Here is a 13,115-nt window from a genome sequence, read left to right on the forward strand (position 1 = left end):
TTGATACATCAGAAAAGCAGAACTTAATATTTGGTACAGAAACCTTAGTTTGCAATTACAGAGATCATACGTTTCCTGTAGTTCTTGACCAGGTTTGCACACACTGCAGCAGGGATTTTGGCCCACTCCTCCATACAGACCTTCTCCAGATCCTTCAGGTTTCGGGGCTGTCGCTGGGCAATACGGACTTTCGGCTCCCTCCAAAGATTTTCTATTGGGTTCAGGTCTGGAGACTGGCTAGGCCACTCCAGGACCTTGAGATGCTTCTTACGGAGCCACTCCTTAGTTGCCCTGGCTGTGTGTTTCGGGTCGTTGTCATGCTGGAAGACCCAGCCACGACCCATCTTCAATGCTCTTACTGAGGGAAGGAGGTTGTTGGTCAAGATCTCGCGATACATGGCCCCATCCATCCTCTCCTCAATACGGTGCAGTTGTCCTGTCCCCTTTGCAGAAAAGCATCCCCAAAGAATGATGTTTCCACCTCCATGCTTCACGGTTGGGATGGTGTTCTTGGGGTTGTACTCATCCTTCTTCTTCCTCCAAACACGGCGAGTGGAGTTTAGACCAAAAAGCTCTATTTTTGTCTCATCAGACCACATGACCTTCTCCCATTCCTCCTCTGGATCATCCAGATGGTCATTGGCAAACTTCAGACGGGCCTGGACATGCGCTGGCTTGAGCAGGGGGACCTTGCGTGCGCTGCAGGATTTTAATCCATGACGGCGTAGTGTGTTACTAATGGTTTTCTTTGAGACTGTGGTCCCAGCTCTCTTCAGGTCATTGACCAGGTCCTGCCGTGTAGTTCTGGGCTGATCCCTCACATTCCTCATGATCATTGATGCCCCACGAGGTGAGATCTTGCATGGAGCCCCAGACCGAGGGTGATTGACCGTCATCTTGAACTTCTTCCATTTTCTAATAATTGTGCCAACAGTTGTTGCCTTCTCACCAAGCTGCTTGCCTATTGTCCTGTAGCCCATCCCAGCCTTGTACAGGTCTACAATTTATCCCTGATGTCCTTACACAGCTCTCTGGTCTTGGCCATTGTGGAGAGGTTGGAGTCTGTTTGATTGAGTGTGTGGACAGGTGTCTTTTATACAGGTAACGAGTTCAAACAGGTGCAGTTAATACAGGTAATGAGTGGAGAACAGGAGGGCTTCTTAAAGAAAAACTAACAGGTCTGTGAGAGCCGGAATTCTTACTGGTTGGTAGGTGATCAAATACTTATGTCATGCAATAAAATGCAAATGAATTACTTAAAAATCATACAATGTGATTTTCTGGATTTTTGTTTTAGATTCCGTCTCTCACAGTTGAAGTGTACCTATGATAAAAATGACAGACCTCTACATGCTTTGTAAGTAGGAAAACCTGCAAAATCGGCAGTGTATCAAATACTTGTTCTCCCCACTGTATGTATTACTTTCCAAATAAACATATTTCCATGAAGAAAGACACCCCCCCAATAGTGATCGACTATCGAGGATCGCTATGGGGCGCAATCGGGCAATGTAGGCTTGTACACAATCGCCCAACCTTAACACACACTCTCTCTCTCACTGTGTGGTTACAGTAGGCTAACGTATGTCAATGGTTTTAGGAACAGCAGTAACATCAGGCAGGATTTAGGGAACCAACTGCCTAGCCAGTTGTAGCTCAATCTTGGGTGCAATGATCACGTTCCAGCACTGACTGACTGTGTGGAGGCTCATTGATTTAACAGTACGTCAGCCTACATGATACACCAGTAAAGTAATAAAATATATAGTTGTCGGCCATATTAGCCACGACTTACCGTTCTTTGTGCAGCTTCAAAGTTGGAAATTGTTGCGCCTCCGTCTGTAATTTTCTTCCCGCGTGTTTTGCAAGTTGCAATTAGTTTTTTGTTGATACAGCGTCGTCTTTATATCCGAAAATAATAATTTGGGGTATCATCTTTCCAGGGGCTCCATCTGAATTCACCCACCGACGTTCCTCTGCACTGCCACGCACAAATATTTCTCAGCTGGCACAATTTGATTGGCTGCTGTCCGATTCAAACTGTAATCCGTTAAATGAAGAGTTGATGCGCTGTACACTTTTTTTAATAGCATAATTATTTATATTTGGGCTTAGGGAGGGTATCAAGTCAGGTCGAGTCATAAAGCTCAAGTCCAAGTCAAGTCACGAGTCATTGGTGTTAAAGTCAAAGTTGAGTTGCAAGCCATCAAATTTGTCATGACTCGAGTCCACACCTCTGCTAACTGCCATACATAGGCGGCACGTGAGTTTCAAGTTTGGGGAAGATATTTTTCACCATGAAAATGCACCTTTATAATAATGCATAATCGCATTTGTCATGTCATGACTCTCGCTCCTGGGTGAAGATCAAAGATAGCATCAGAGAGGAGGGGGGGTTGAGCTTAAGTATAAGAAAACTTTTGTGAAGATGAAATGTGATTTTAGCTTTCTAAAGGAGAATAATTTTTCATATAAACTTTTGCCAAGTCAGTAACCACGCCCACGTGAGCACAGACATTGTGTCAACGTGGTGGAACCGCCCTCCACTGCAAGTGCTTTAAAGAACTTGCTGAAGAATTAACATATTAGACCAAAATATGCCGGGTTGCTGCCATTAAGACCAGTCTACGAGCAGCGCGAGCTGAATACGTGACAAATGGTTTAAAACTACAAGACCAGAAAATGGTGGGACTATACCGGAACATTCAGTCTGCAGCTTTTTAAATACCGGTAGCCTAGTAAACTCGACCGAGGACCACCGTGTGTTTACCTCTGAAGGATCCAGTCTAACGAACACTACAACTACTAAGTACATTGTGACCTCTGGTGGACAACCAGAGACTTGCATCGAACTACTTGCCATAGACGGATCGAGTGGTTTCAACAGAGAGCGACGACAAAGATATACAAACATAAATATATACATTGTACTTCTTTTCGAATGTGCTGTTGTTCATGTGCAATGTATTCACATTCCCATGAGCATAGTTTTCCAACTGTATGTACGATGGGTCCCCTCTCTGTCTTTCCCGCTCTTTATCTGTCCCCACCCCCTCTCCATTGTGTAACAAGCCATCATATCGAGTTAGACCACTAGGGACTTTTCAATGCATTATGTTAGTAATCAATTCAACCTATACTGTGTGTGTTTATGTATTTCTGTGTGATCATTTAGGTATTTAGTAAATAAATAATTAAGAAAATTTGTGTAGGCTGAGTCATCATGTAAACTAGGTTTCGTGCAGATTTATAGAATATTACGACGTTCAGAATGAGACTGATATGAGGAAATGATTGATGGATGACGGGTAGGATATAGAGATATGCTGATATATTCTTGAGTTAATTTGGGAAATGGTAACTCATTAAATAAACTTTTCCCATGGATCCCCAGATTACTAATTAATTAATTGTTGCATGGTTAATTTAATCGCGTAATAATTAAATGTGGTATGTAATTTTTCGATGAACAGCCGTCATCACATAAATTATAGTCACGTCATGACAGCGGTCACTTTTGAGAATGATGTTATCCCGCTAATTGATATCATTTTGGTACATTTGCGCTTATGGCCTACTGCGCATTGCTTCGCTTATAAGTGAAGAAATAGCCTTATAGTTTATCAACGTTTTAAGCTAAATGTTCTGATCTCTTTCATTGCTATTTTACATTTTTGTATTTTACCCCCTTTTTCTCCCCAATTTCGTGATATCCAATTGCGTTCTTGTCTCATCGCTGCAACTCCCCAACAGGCTCAGAAGAGGCGAAGGTCGAGTCATGCGTCCTCCGAAACATGACCTGCCAAACCACGCTTCTTAACACCCGCACGCTTAACCTGGAAACCAGCTGCACCAATGTGTCAGAGGAAACACCATTCAACTGACAACCAAAGTCAGCCTGCAAGCGACAGGCCTACCACAAGGAGTCACTAGAGTGCAATGAGCCAAGTAAAGCTCCCCAACCAAACCTTCCTCTTAACCGGACAACGCTGGGCCAATTGTGTGCCACCCTATGGGACTCCCAGTCATGGCCGGTTGTGACACAGCCTGGGGTCGAACCCGGGTCTGTAGTGCCTTAGACCGCTGCGCCACTCGGGAGGCCCAGCCTCATTGCTTTTAAAAGGTTTTTTGATGCGAATGGTTGTATTAATCTGGGATCTATCACATCCAACAATTGTCCCAGAGTATATTTGGAATATTTAGTTCTCGCACAAAAGGACTAGAATAGGTAAACTTTTGTACTTTTTACCAATAGAATATTGGTCTATTACCAATAGAATAGGTACACTTTTGTACTATGGGCGATAGTAGATTGACATAGGCTAGTGCTTTTGCTGTTCGTTCGGCATGCTCATCTTGTTGGCTGACGAAAAGTAAATGGGACAGTTCTTCTAATATCTTCAATATGCGCCTTGGAATTCCGATGTGTCTGTCTTCACTTGTAGCCTACTTTGGAGCTGAGATGCCTGTGAGAAGGACCCAATCACGTGATGGGCATTGGCTAATAAGAATTGATTGGCAGCCAGGAGAAGGGAATTATGATTATTATATTCATCCCACAACGGCCACTTTGGCTGCAAAAGGCATGGAATTTTTTAGGAGGTATTGCGGCCACACAAGGGGGATGCCGCACAGAAATTCGAGGCCTGGTGAGAATATTATCAAGTGCTTGTCAAATCGTGAATGAGAGACTGATAAAGTGTGTACAGCCTTCAGAAAAAAACAAAGCAGAGCTCATGCGACCTTTTTCAAATCATCATTAGAGTCGCATCATGCAGCCTTAGAATGTTTAAAAAATCTAAACAGTGCATTCGGAAAGTATTCACACCTGTCTATATAAGGTCCCACAGTTGACAGTGCATGTCCGAGCAAAAACAAAGCCATGAGGTCAAAGGAATTGTCCATAGAGCTCAGAGGCAGGATTGTGTCGAGGTTCAGTTCTGGGGAAGGGTACCAAAACATTTCTGCAGCATTGAAGGTCCCCAGGAATACTGTGGACTCCATCATTCTTAAATGGAAGAAGTTTGGAACCACCAAGACTCTTCCTAGAGGTGGCCGGCCGGCCAAACTGAGCAATCGGGAGTAGAAGGGCCTTGATCAGGGAGGTGACCAAGAACCCGATGGTCACTCTGACAAAGCTCCAGAGTTCCTCTGTGGAGATGGGAGAACCTTCCAGAAGGACAACCATCTCTGCACTCTCTGCACTCCACCAATCAGGCCTTTATGGTAGAGTGGCCAGACAGAAGCCACTCCTCAGTAAAAGGCACATGACAGCCTGCTTGGAGTTTGCCAAAAGGCACCTAAAGGACTCTCAGACCATGAGAAAGAAGATTCTTTGGTCTGATGAAGCCAAGATTGAACTCTTTGGCCTCAATGTATAAAAACCTGTTTTTGCTTTGTCATTATGGGGTATTGTGTGTAGATTGATGAGGGGGGGAAACTATTTAGTCCATTTTAGAATAAGGCTGTAACCTAACAAACGGAGGAAAAAGTCAAGGGGTCTGAATACCTTCCGAATGCACTGTATTGCCCAACGTTTTTATCACAACTAAAGTTGCATAAATAACTCTAAATTAAGCATATAGGAAGACTTGCTTCTTTGTTAACCGCTCAACTGTCACAAACGTCATCAGCGTGGAATTGATAGGACCAAGGTGCAGCGTGGTGAGCGTACATTTATTTACATTTTACATGTCACCAACAAAAACAAGAAACAACAAAAACGAACGTGAAGCTGACTAGGGCTATACAGGCCACTAACACAGACAACTACCCACAACTAAGGTGGAAAAACAGGCTGCCTAAGTATGATTCCCAATCAGAGACAACGATAGACAGCTGTCCCTGATTGAGAACCATACCCAGCCAAAACATAGAAACAGAAATCATAGAAATAAAGAAACTAGAATGCCCACCCTAGTCACACCCTGGCCTAACCAAAATAGAGAATAAAAGCCTCTCTATGGCCAGGGCGTGACATCAACACAGAATATATCCTTTCTATTTCATTCAGCTATGTTACATTTTATTCTTCATACTATAAAATAATATAAAATAATGCCACAGAATTCTAAACAAATCTTGTCTGCTAAATAAACTAGTGTAGCCCACAGCCATATCAGGGCCTAACATATGAACAACTCAGAGTATGCTATTCTGTTCTGAAATAGACTATATTTTCTTCATATCATGTTTCTTTAGACCTGTCTAAAATAAATAATGTATTTATTGTGATGGTGTAGGCTATATTAAATGGATTTATTTGACTTTTTTAAATGTGCAATACCAATCAAAAGTTTTGACACACCTACTCATTCAAGAGTTTTTCTTTATTTTTACTATTTTCTACATTGTAGAATAATAGTGAAGACATCAAAACTATGAAATAACACATGGAATCATGTAATTACCAAAAAAGTGTTAAACAAATCAACATATATTTGAGATTCTTCAAAGTAGCCACCCTTTGTCTTGATGACAGCTTTGAGGAATGCTTTTCCAACAGTCTTGAAGGAGTTCCCACATATGCTGAGCACTTGTTGGCTGCTTTTCCTTCACTCTGTGATCCAACTCATCCCAAACAATCTCAATTGGGTTGAGGTCGGGTGATTGTGGAGGCCAGGTCATCTGATGCAGAACTCCATCATTCTCCTTCTTGGTCAAATAGCCCTAACACAGCCTGGAGGTGTGTTGGGTCATTGTCCTGTTGAAAAACAAATGATAGTCCCACTAAGCGTAAACCAGATGGGATAGCCATGCTGGTTAAGTGTGCTTTGAATTCTAAATAAATCACAACAGTGTCACCAGCAAAGCACCATCACACCACCTCCTCCATGCTTCGCGGTAGGAACTACACATGCGGAGCCAGTTTCATCGTAGCGCTTGATGTTTTTTGTGACTGCACTTGAAGAAACTTCCAAAGACCTTGACATTTTCCGGATTGACTGACCTTCATGTCTTAAAGTAATGATGGACTGTCGTTTCCCTTTGCTTATTTGAGCAATTCTTGCCATAATATGGACTTGGTCTTTTACCAAATAGGGCTATTTTCTGTATTCTACACCTACCTTGTCACAACACAACTGATTGGCTCAAACACATTAAGAAGGAAAGAAATTCCACAAATGAACTTTTAACAAGGCACCTGGTAATTGAAATGCATTCCAGGTGACTACCTCATGAAGCTGGCTGAGAGAATGCCAAGAGTGTGCAGAGCTGTCATCAAGGCAAAGGGTGGCTACTTTGAAGAATCTCAAATATAAAATACATTTTGATTTGTTTAACTCTTTTTTGGTTACTACATGATTTCATATGTGTTATTTCATAGTTTTGATGTTTTCATAATTATTCTACTATGTAGAAATGAATGAGTAGGTGTGTTCAAACTTTTGACTGGTACTGTAGATGTTCCAAAGGTCTGCATCAGTGGCTTGTAGGCTATGCATGAAAGCCAGGAGATGCTAAATGTGTTTATTTTAACTAATGGTCAATTACCGTGAGACCGGCAGTTATTTGCTTGACAATCACCGGCTGCAAAGATGTAATGACCGCCACAGCCCTAGTCATGGTAATGCTCAAAATTTGTATGGAGGAGTTTCAGTCCCTGTTCCTCAATAAGCGCTGTGGCCGTTCTAGGGGAACTATGGAGCCCTCTGGGTGCACTGCAGGGGGTGGCGTGTGTGTGTGTGTGTGTGTGTGTATGATCTGTCTGTCTGTATGTGTGTGTGTGTGTGTGTGTGTGTGTGTGTGTGTGTGTGTGTGTGTGTGTGTGTGTGTGTGTGTGTGTGTGTGTGTGTGTGTGTGTGTGTGTGTGTGTGTGTGTGTGTGTGTGTGTGTGTGTGTGTGTGTGTGTGTGTGTAGTAGTTATTGATCTCTAACTGGTGTTGCAGTAGATTGGTTTGACTGCAGAGAGGGCGACTGTGTGCCTACCGCTGCGTGGCTGAGTGTCTGACATTTAACATGATCTCTAAAGGCATTTGTTCACGGTACCCGCAGGATCTAACAACATTGCGCTGGGTGTTTTTCTCATACACACAGACACACACGTACGCCAGGCATGCCTCTCATCAGCACCAGAGAAGGAGTGATGGAGCTTTGTGATGGAAGAAGGTGCGGGTGGGGAGATCTACCAATACATATGCACTCTGATCTTGACTAGAGCAATGCAAAGTCTCAGTGAAAGATGAGTAATATGAATGTCACACACTCAATTTTAACTGTGACACTACTATCTCTTCATCTTACTATGGCCAATGGAAACTCATGTCCCTTATTTCTCATCCATCTCTCTTGCTCGCTCCTCTCCAGGATGTACTCCGAGTTCCACCAGCGGCGGATGCAGGAACTATCCGAGGCTGGGCTGATGAACTTCCTGCTGTTGTTCGTTGTGGTGGCCCGGCAGGCCGAGCTGGCGGACATTGCAGGCCGGGCCTGTGAACTGCTGGGCCTGCTCCCTCTGGACTCCCCCCCGCCCAACAGAGCCTGGTGTGGAGCGGCCTGCTGGCTCTCTTACTGCTCTTCCAGGAGAGGGGCCTTGATGTGGGGGCCCAAGCTAGCTGGCTGGCCTCCTCCTTCTCTCAGACTGTCAGGGAGTTCTACCTGAAGACCACAGAACCGTCTCGCCACCTGGCCCTCTGGGGCTCCCTGGGTTTCTACCTAGGGGGCGTGGCCGAGGTGTTTGAGACGAGCGTGTGTCTCGGTCTGTCAGAAGAGAAGCTACTCAACGAGGGGTTCAGTCTGCTGCTGCCCGCCTGCCGCCAGTCGGAGCTGAGCTCTGCCCTGGGCTTTCTGCAGATCGTGCTGAGGAAGCTACGGTGAGGGAGGGGGGACAAACACTCAGCAACTCACTGAGACACAGTTAACTCAAATGCCCACACACACACACACACTATACACATTGACGAGCAGACAGACAGATGGACAGACAGACATGCTTTCAGGCATTGGCCTTAGACCCTACAACTAGATCCTCAAGTTTTTGCTGGCATGATCACGTGAAAAAAACTCCTGGCCCTACCTATCAATGCTGGGATCTAGAAGCCGTAATGGGGTCAGTCAGTCCCCAGTACTGACATCTACAAAGGCAGGATTGTGCTGTCCTCTGTCCCCCCTCCATCCCTACAGTAAATCCAGCCCATCCATTGTGTCCGGAGGCCCCTCTCTGTCTCTTGGGGCCCCGTGGCCCCCAGCTCACCTTCAGCTAGGTGCTGGCAGAGGCCTGAGTATAGTTACGGCCTCTAGGGGCCCCAGTGCGGTCACCATGGGTATAGCGGCAGGTCGTGAGTATGTGGAGAGACTGTGTGACGGAGAGTGGAGACGGCGTCAGGGTGAGTTCACCGGCGGACCACGGGTGTGTGTTACCCGGACGACCCGATCAGAGCTCAATGGTTTAGAGAGAAAGGCACAGGTGAAACAGGTGTCTGTTTTGGTGAGAGAAGAAGTAAAAGGGTAGGACAGAGGTGTCAGGAGGGAGAGGATGTCTGGTTGTATGTAAATGGACCGGACCACTACAATGTTGTGTTATTGTTCAGTTTGGATTACCCTGAGTCAGCGCTAATGAAGCAGTAAGCAGTAAGCAGCCAGCCTGCAACAATTTGACTCTCCTGTGTATACATGTCAACACTCCCACATACACACATACCTCCAAGGTGAAACACTAAGTGTGCTAGTGCTGGGAATTGCCGGGGACCTCACAATACGATATCACGATACTTAAGTGCCGATACGATATAAAAAATATTGCGATATTGTCAATACGATATATCGTTAAAGAAAATCCTGATATGTAACTGTAGATTTTTCACCCATCACTAAAATATGCTCTTCTATTATTTCAGTCCAGGCTCCCGTAACACGGCATATCTCGTTAGCTTCGCTAATTCAAAAAACGTCCCCATCTCATATCTCGGGGTCGGAGGGCACTCATTTGCACAAACTCCCAAAGGGGACAGTGTTATGGCCAAGATCACGCTGACCCATTTAATGAAATAAAAAAGCGCTCTCTCAAATTCGTCCCGCCAAATTATGCTTAATTCTCCGTCTTGGCAGTACTTGGTATCTCTGTGATTAATGCGTTTTCAGTGACACAATTAACAGGTAATTATGTAGTCCTGCAAATTGTGCCTCGCCGTCATTATGTTTATTAAGAGCAGAGCGGAATCTGCACACATCAAGAGAATTATCCCGCCAGAGGCTGCGACCAAGAGGTGTGTGTGCGTGTGTGACAACCACTGACCCGTATGGCCGTCGCCAAGGCCGGCCGCCCGCCTAACAGCCAACCAGTAGGCTAATTCCTCACATTGCATTCCTTACCATGATCCTGTGCATGAGGGCTTGAGACCCCTGTGTCGCCAGAGGGTGTGTGTGAGGTCTCAGTGGTACACATTCAGTATTATATTGGGGGACGGTTGGTGGACAATTATCTGAGATCTTACTTAAGTGCTCTCCTCCGTATCTAGACCCTACGCCCCTACACCTTGGCCCTCCATTGGACCCTGAGTCTCTCTCTAAAGAGCAGTGGATGGACATTATATAGGTGGTGGGAGGCAATAGTTGTTGTCCCCTGTCATTATTTAAGGCCCAGTGCAATCATAAACATAATTTTCCACACTGAGGTTGGATAATACTGTGTAATTGTGAAAATTATGATAATGCCCGTTTAGTGTAAGAGCTGTTTGAAAATACCGGCTGAAATTTCAGCCTGTTTTGGTGGGATGGAGTTTTGGCCTGCCTGGTTACATTAGTTAATAGACCAATAAGGAAGAGAGTTCCAAACCTCTCAGGCAATAACTGCTAGTTTTCAGTTTTTCCCTCTTCACTCAGACCACTCCCACAGTCCTTGCAAAAGTGTTGCTTGAGAAATTGCTCTTTGCTGAGACGTTATTGTTGTTTATTTTTATGGTTGGGTATTTTAAATAATTTCACTATTAGAATAATATCATGACACTTTATCAGATGTCCGGATAGTCGAAATACATGTGTTAAAAAACTTGGGAACGGGGCCTCCCGAGTGGTGCAGTGGTCTAAGGCACTGTGCCACTAGAGATCCTGGTTCGAGTCCAGGCTCTGTCGCAGCCAGCCGTGACCGGGAGACCCATGGGGCGGCGCACAATTGGCCCAGCGCCGTCCGGGTTAGGGGAGGGTTTGGCCGGCATGGATGTTCTTGTCCCACCGCGCACTAGCGACTCCTGTGGCAGGCTGGTCGAAATCCATGTTGACACGTTTGCCCGGTGTACGGTGTTTCCTCCGACACATTGGTGCGGCTGGCTTCCTGGTTAAGCGGGCATGGTGTCACGAAGCATTGCGGCTTGGCTGGGTTGTGTTTCAGAGAACGCACGGCTATCGACCTTCGCCTCGCCCGAGTCCGTACGGGAGTTGACTGGGACAAGACTGTAACTACCAATTGGATACCACGAAATTGGGGAGAAAAAGGGGTAAAAAAAACAAACTAAAAAACAACTTGGGAACGGGCTTGCTGCGTAGCCTGCGCTACTTCGGAGAGAGGTACTACTCTGCTTGCTTGAGTTTTACCCGGGAAGGAGAAAAAGAGAGAGAGTAGCCATACAGATAGTGCCTGTCTTGACCGCATCAAATCAATGTACAGAGGCTAGCTAATATAGCTAGCTACCTAGGCTAATTGAGGCTATTTTGCTGTGCTTCCCGTCCTTGTCTAAACTCAATTTAGATTAAACAACAGCCTACCTGATGGTTGGTCATTGTAGCCTACTCCTTATCATTTAACTAACTTAATTCCGTAATTTTAATTCAACTTTGCATTGATTTAAAGATCTACGTTGTTTGCTTCACTTGGAGCCACTGTAGACAGTGCCACTTTGATTAACCGACAATAACAACAAACAGTGTAGGCTACGGTATGTCTTAACTACACTGGACAAAATATAAAAATATAAACATGCAACAATTTAAAAAGATTTTACTGAGTTACAGTTCATATAAGGAAATCGGTCAATTTAAATAAATTCCCTAATCTAGGGATTTCACATGACTGGGAATACAGATATGCATCTGTTTCTCAGATACCTTTAAAAAAAAAAGGTAGGTGTGTGGATCAGAAAACCAGTCACTATCTGGTGTGACCACCATTTGCCTCATGCAGCGCAACGCATCTCCTTCGCATATAGTTGATCAGGCTGTGAAATGTTGTCCTACTCTTCTTCAATGGCTGTACGAAGTTGCTGGATATTGGCGGGAACTGGAATAAGCTGTCATACAGGCCGATCCAGAGCATCCCAAACATGCTCAATGGGTGACATGTCTGGTGAGTATGCAGGCCATGGAAGAACTGGGACATTTTCAGCTTCCAGGAATTGTGTACAGATCCTTGCGACATGGGGCCCTGCATTATCATGCTGAAATATGAGGGAATGGCGGGCGGATATATGGCACAACAATGGGCCTCAGGATCTCGACACGGTATCTCTGGGCATTCAAATTGCTATTGATAAAATGCAATTATATTCGTTGTCCTTAGCTTATGCCTGCCCATACCATAACCCCACCGCCACCATGGGGCACTCCGTTTACAACGTTGACATCAGCAAACTGCTTGCCCGCACGACGCCATACACGCTGTCTGCCATCTGCCCGGTACAGTTGAAACCGGGATTCATCCATGAAGAGCACACTTCTCCGGCGTGCCAGTGGCCATCGAAGGTGAGCATTTGCCCACTGAAGTCGGTTATGACGCCAAACTGCAGTCAAGTCAAGGACGACGGGCACGCAGATGAGCTTCCATGAGACTGTTTCTGACAGTTTGTGCAGAAATTCATTGGTTGTGCAAACCCACAGTTTCATCAGCTGTCTGGGTTGCAAGTCAGTCTATGTGTGTGTGTGTGTGTGTGTGTTAGTGGCTGCATTTGGGGGAGGGGTTAAGTGGGGTCTCTAATGGTGTGTGTGTGTACAGCTATAAGAAGCGGCAGTGGGGAGGATTAAGTGGGGTCTCTGACTATGTCTTGTACAATGAGCCTTGATGGGTGTGAAAGGCCCATTCCGCCGTAGTAACGAGGCTAATGAATTCAGACTCTAATCGATTGTCTCAGCTCTCTCTGGATTAGATGCAACCTTGCTGGAAGGCGCAGGCAGAGGTGTGTGTGTGT

General features: G+C 45.1%; 1 pseudogene; it reads left to right on the forward strand.

Moving 5' to 3' along the window:
- LOC139572615 (protein MMS22-like) overlaps positions 1-13,115 on the forward strand; it is a 29,650-nt pseudogene that overhangs the window by 8,784 nt on the left and 7,751 nt on the right.

Source organism: Salvelinus alpinus, chromosome 4, assembly GCF_045679555.1.
Source record: "Salvelinus alpinus chromosome 4, SLU_Salpinus.1, whole genome shotgun sequence".
Taxonomy (NCBI): Eukaryota; Metazoa; Chordata; class Actinopteri; order Salmoniformes; family Salmonidae; genus Salvelinus; species Salvelinus alpinus.